Source organism: Herpailurus yagouaroundi, unplaced genomic scaffold (genome assembly GCF_014898765.1).
Source record: "Herpailurus yagouaroundi ecotype Mexico unplaced genomic scaffold, PumYag 165, whole genome shotgun sequence".
Lineage (NCBI taxonomy): Eukaryota > Metazoa > Chordata > Mammalia > Carnivora > Felidae > Herpailurus > Herpailurus yagouaroundi.
In genome coordinates, this window is record NW_024412406.1 from 6,518,453 (window position 1) to 6,524,205 (window position 5,753).

General features: G+C 37.5%; 1 pseudogene; it reads right to left on the bottom strand.

The window, feature by feature from the left end:
• Window positions 1–3,877: 3,877 nt before the first annotated feature.
• On the bottom strand, window positions 3,878–4,058 carry LOC121038360 (uncharacterized; annotated as a pseudogene).
• Window positions 4,059–5,753: the final 1,695 nt, after the last annotated feature.

Here is a 5,753-nt window from a genome sequence, read left to right on the forward strand (position 1 = left end):
CTTAGCGCAGAGCTCCGTACCTTCTCACCCTGATGTGTTAAGAATGAGTAACAGACATAAAAAAAATATTGATTTCCTCAGAACTGCTGGGGGTTTAAAGTAAGGCCTGGGGCCAGGAATGTGGACAGGCCATGCTTGCTGGGGTCAGGCCTTCAGTTCCTCACCACCACAAGAGAACCAGGAGCTGACAGAAGCCGCCGGCTGTCTCCCAGATGAGCAGCAACCAGCGGAACAAAACGTCACCATGGAAACCAAAGGAATCAGAGGACAACAGGAGGATGCAAGATTTCCTTCACTCATGAGGTCATGTGAGCCACAACCTCCACCAGGAGAAAGAGATGTAAATTCTGAGTGGCTGCATATTTTGTTTAAAAGCATTACATTATTGCATCAGGCTGTACTGCACTAATTAAAGGCGATCTTCTTCCTTTACTACCCAAGGTTCAGGGGCCTTTGAGGAAGATAAGATTGGTCTCAAGGAATGAAGGCAGATTCTCTTTGCACATCCATGTTACAGTGTGAGTATAGTTGCTATTCAGATTAATTTTATTAACTTTTGCTTGGTTTTCTGACTGATGTACAGGATAAGATGAATTAAGAAATCCATACTGATGACCAATGTGGAGGGGATCTGAACAGGAACATTCCGTGCCCTCCCACTGACCAGCTCTCTTCACTTCTTAAGGGAGCTGAGAATCTATGGGTGGTTTTGCAATTAACAGGGGCTGTGGGTCTCTGCAGAAATCTTTCTTCTCAGGTTTAATATAATTATGAGCACTAATATTTCAGCCCTGTTGGTTACTGGGTAGAGTGAAGACAATGAGGTTACTCAAAGAAACTTGATGATAATGTAGGTAATATTGTTTCTCAAATAATAACCTAGGGAGAGTTTCTTTTTATTCTAACCTGTTATAGACTTGGTGCTTCTATAAAATACAATAAAAATGAGTCGCTGAGGTCCAGAGAATTTCAGCGTGCTCCTGAAGATCATGAGTATCGGTGGTGGCACCGGTGAATGTTAAAGCTGGAACATTAATTAAGACGATCATCTCCTACTATCATTGGGCATGCACTTTTCCTTTTCTCTATATTCATAGCTACTGCATCAAAGACACTTTGCTATGAATATCTCTTCTAACCTCAGGAAAACGGTGAGTGGTTGAGGGATATCGGTTAAACAATTGAAGTCAGGGCTTTGCCCTAGAAACTGTAAAATCACTAATTTAAGTAATACAGTTCTGTCCACTCAGAGCTAATAATCAGAGCTAATGACCGGGGAGTAAACTTTGCATTTAGACCATGATACACTACACAAAACTTCTCAAACAAAGACAGCCAAATAAAACACTGAGTATCCTTGTTTTATAAATGACAGTGCTGCATTAGGAACGCTCATGAGTGTGGGTAACATGCCCCAAGAAGCATTGGGGGTGGAATAATAGGATTCCTAATTACATTACTTTCAAGTTTCTAAAAGGTAAAAACATTAATGCTTCTGTAATAAGGACTGAAGGTATAAAGAAAATGTTTAAAAGGAAATGTTAATGGAAATAAAAACAGGTGGTATGTAAATTCCTAACAATAATCTCTAATTTGATGTATAATTTTCTGGTGAACAGGAAAACACAACAGTTAGCAGAGAACATGCTGCACTTGGTAGCTTAACTGCATTTGGCTCCATTAGCCATTAAAAGAAAATATTTGCTTCTATTTTACCCTTACTTTTAACAAAGCCTTTTTTTTTTTTTTTGCTATGCTTTGAATTAGTCTTAATAGGACATCTATTTCACACTGGATAACTCCAAACTGCTTATTTAGGTGTTTCTATGGTTCAGTAACTAAGCATGGATGAATATGTAATTAGCTCTTAAACTCTACCCTAATAGGCAATATACGATCGCTGTTCTATAGAACTTCATTTAACATGTCCCTAAGCATTTTTAGAATGTTAAATAGACAGTATTACCTGGTATTTGCTTCAATGCAGTGAATTTATTCCCCAGTAGACACATAATCTATACAAAAGTTTGAGAAGAACTATTCAGTGTAGTGATACAAATATAAAATCTGTCACAGGGACTAGAATACACAGAACATTTAGGAAATTGAGAGGAAGTAGCTATGTCCCTGGACAGTCCTTACAGAATTCAATTTCATTTGAAGGCACAAACTAAAGTACCAAAATATAAAATGTCGATTGTTTTAGAAGCAAAATAACAGACATTTAAGTAGGTGTTGGGCAACATGACTGGAGGAAGATGAACAACCGAAATTCAGTTAGAAAATGTTTTATGGTTTATCAAAAATTCCATCTGGAAATGACAAGAATGTCCCTGAAATTGTTACAACAAGGAACATTCTTTTTCCTCCTCCTAAAAGTTGCCTTATGAGCTATGAGATGCTAAGAAAGCTTTCTGCAACATGTTATGATTACAAGATCAAGGGCAGGAGGGAGATATAAAAATAAAGTTGTTTTCTGCAATAGTAAGAAAATAACAAGAATGCTAAAAATTTTCCACTGAGTCCTCAATTGAATTTAGAAATAAAACAATGACTTTATGATTCTATTAATAAATATTTTATTGGGTTCAGGGAGAATTTTTCATGATTATTGCACACAGATCAGTAATTCCTGTAAACCTGTAGACTCTGCTTTTGGCGTCTTTGAATAAGGTAAGTGGATTCAACAGCATTTAAAAAAAAAAATCTCTGCTGGGGCGCCTGGGTGGCGCAGTCGGTTAAGCGTCCGACTTCAGCCAGGTCACGATCTCGCGGTCTGTGAGTTCGAGCCCCGCGTCAGGCTCTGGGCTGATGGCTCAGAGCCTGGACCCTGTTTCAGATTCTGTGTCTCCCTCTCTCTGCCCCTCCCCCCCCCTCCGTTCATGCTCTGTCTCTCTCTGTCCCAAAAATAAATAAACGTTGAAAAAAAAATTAAAAAAAAAATCTCTGCTTAGCCCTAGTTAATAGACTCAGGAATTACATAGAAAGTCAGTTGTCAATGAAAGATTACTTCAAAATGCATTCAGTTGGACATGTAAGTGAAAGAACTTAGAATAAATTTTTTAAAATTTCTGTTTGACTCCAGGCATATTCCAAGTTAACTTATCTGTGTATAAAAGTCTGTTTTCATTTTATGTATATATAAAAATATATTTCGTTCTAATTCTGAGGAAAACCTTCAGTCACCTTATGTTTTTAGAATTTTACTTTGTGATTGTTTGGTTGACTACGTATCACCTGTTTTCTTGATTATTAAAGTGAAGCATGCTCTTGGCATGAAATGGGAAAAAATGAAAATGTGTATGCTGACTTCCTGTCTCACTCCTTGCTGGGGGTAGGTCCAAGAGTTTTGAGTGAAGGCAGAGGGGGTTGGAGGGATTTAATAACAAGAATTATTGGAGATGGCAAAGGCGTAAAAGTTAATGAATATAAATAAAAATAATGAAGTTGGAATATTCAGAAGAAACTCCAAAGTTTTCTAGACTTTATTGAGAGATAAAACAAGGAAAGAAGGATAAAATGTTCAGTGGCATCTTCACTCCAGAAGTAATTTCCAACTACAGTGGAACTGTGTGTGCTCCAGTCTATTTCTCTCCCTGCTAATGACATATCAATTAATCTTCACAAAATGCATCCAGTAATTAGAGGTGGAGCCACAACAGTCTAATCAGCTCAGGAAAATACCTCTGGATACTGGTAACGTATCGCTTCTCCTCTAAACTCTAAAATACAGCATTGTCTTGACTTCAGCAACAATGTGAAGGAGAACCACGGTCAGGGTCAGAAGAACTGCCTTATATAGTTGGTATGGATGTTGAACATTCTTGGCACTTTCCATGAAGATCGCTTCTGTGCCTTTAATGACCTATGAGGTCTGCATCTTTTAGAGCAGAGGTTCAGCAGGGTAAATGAGCAGAAAAATCAATCAACACTCCTCACTGGGAAGCAACATAAGCAACATTGTTAATGGGTATTATGTTTTGGTTCTTTTTTTCTATTAGCAATAATCACTTCTCAGATAAACCTCATTGGTTATGATTCTGCCACTGCACAAAGCTTGGTTCTTCTTTTCTGTGCAATTTAGAAATTATGTCGCTGAGATTATACTGTATCGTGTAAATTCTGTTTATTACTTTTCTGCATATATATGCATACATATATATTTATGCATGTATATATTTTTCATATCATTAATCATTCTTCACAAAAATGATTTTAATGGTTGCATTTTGCTTGCTAAAATTTTTTCCAGGTTAATGCATTTTTTAAATTTCTAAATATTCTATTTCTTTGTGTCATCTTCAACTTCTTTCATAAGTGTTTTATAATTTTCAGAGTACAAATCTTTTACCTCTTTGGTTAGGTTTATTCCTTGGTATCTTATGGGTTTTGGTGCAATTGTAAGTGGGATCAATTCTTTGATATATTTTTATGCTGCTTCACTATTGGTGTACAGAAATGCGACAGATTTCCGTATTGATTTTGTATTCTGCAACTTTACTGAATTTGTGTATCAATTCTAGCAATTTTTTGGTGGAGTCTTTTGGGTTTTCTATATAAAGTATCATGTCATCTGCAAATAGTGAAAGTTTGACTTCTTCCTTGTCAATTTGGATGTGTTTTATGTCTTTTTGTTGTCTGATTGCCGAATTCCATACTGCCAATATTCTTAGCTTCCCTAACTATTATCCTCTTAGTAGCAATGAAGACCATTTCCTTGTTCTACTATTACAACAATGTGGCAGTGAAAACTCTTACATGTTTTTATATATGTCTTCTATATTCTTCTATATATGTCTATCTGTCCACGATAGGTATTTCAACAAATGATTATCGGGATAAAGAGTGCACTTTTCTGGGGTAGGTACTGCCTGGTTCATGATCAAGAAGTCATTCCAGAAAGAAATGTCTGCTTCCTTTATCCTCATTGTCTTTCTCTTCCAAGTTTCTCTTTTACCAACATACATCCTTCTCTCAAAATCCCTCAGTTTGGTATCTCTTCCTGCGTCCTTGGAAACTCCATTCCTCTCCACATGAATTAAAGATTCATCCTCTTGGTCCATTTCAGTACTGTGGCCACTACAGGGGCACCGTAAGAGGAGCACCTCAAGAAGGTCTCCTCAGTGGGTGCTTGGGTGTCTCAGACAGTCAAGCGTCCAACTCTTGATTTCAGCTCAGGTCATAATCTTGCAGTTTGTAGGATTGAGCCCTACCTTGGGTTCTGCACTGATGGCTTGGAGCCTGCTGGGGGTTTTCTCTCTCCTTCTCTCTCTGCCCACCCCTGCTCACTCACTCACATTCTCTTTCTCTCTTTCAAAATAAATATATAAATTAAAAAAACCAAAAAGGTCCCTTAGGCTTGATCACAAGCTCTGTACAATGCTGTGGGCTTTCTAGAAGATCTGAAGGTTTGGTTCTAGCTCAAACTGGAATTCCTTTCAAATTAGCCATGCCTAACTTTCTTACCAAATCTCCAGGATGTTGGTATATTTCACCAAGACTGTATCATGTTTGCTCAAAAATGGTACACTCTGCATTTGTATTAGGGAGGGAAGATTCTATCAGTATGACCTTGTCTTTGATCCTTTTAGAAAAATAAATCCCATCATAATTATACTAAACCCAATCTCAGTTTGTAACACAGGAGAAACTACACTGGGTAAGCATGATGCTACCCTGTAGGAATTATACCAACTCTGATGGTATTCTTTTTCTCCGAATGTGAAGGGGCTTGGCAGATTGCATATTAATCA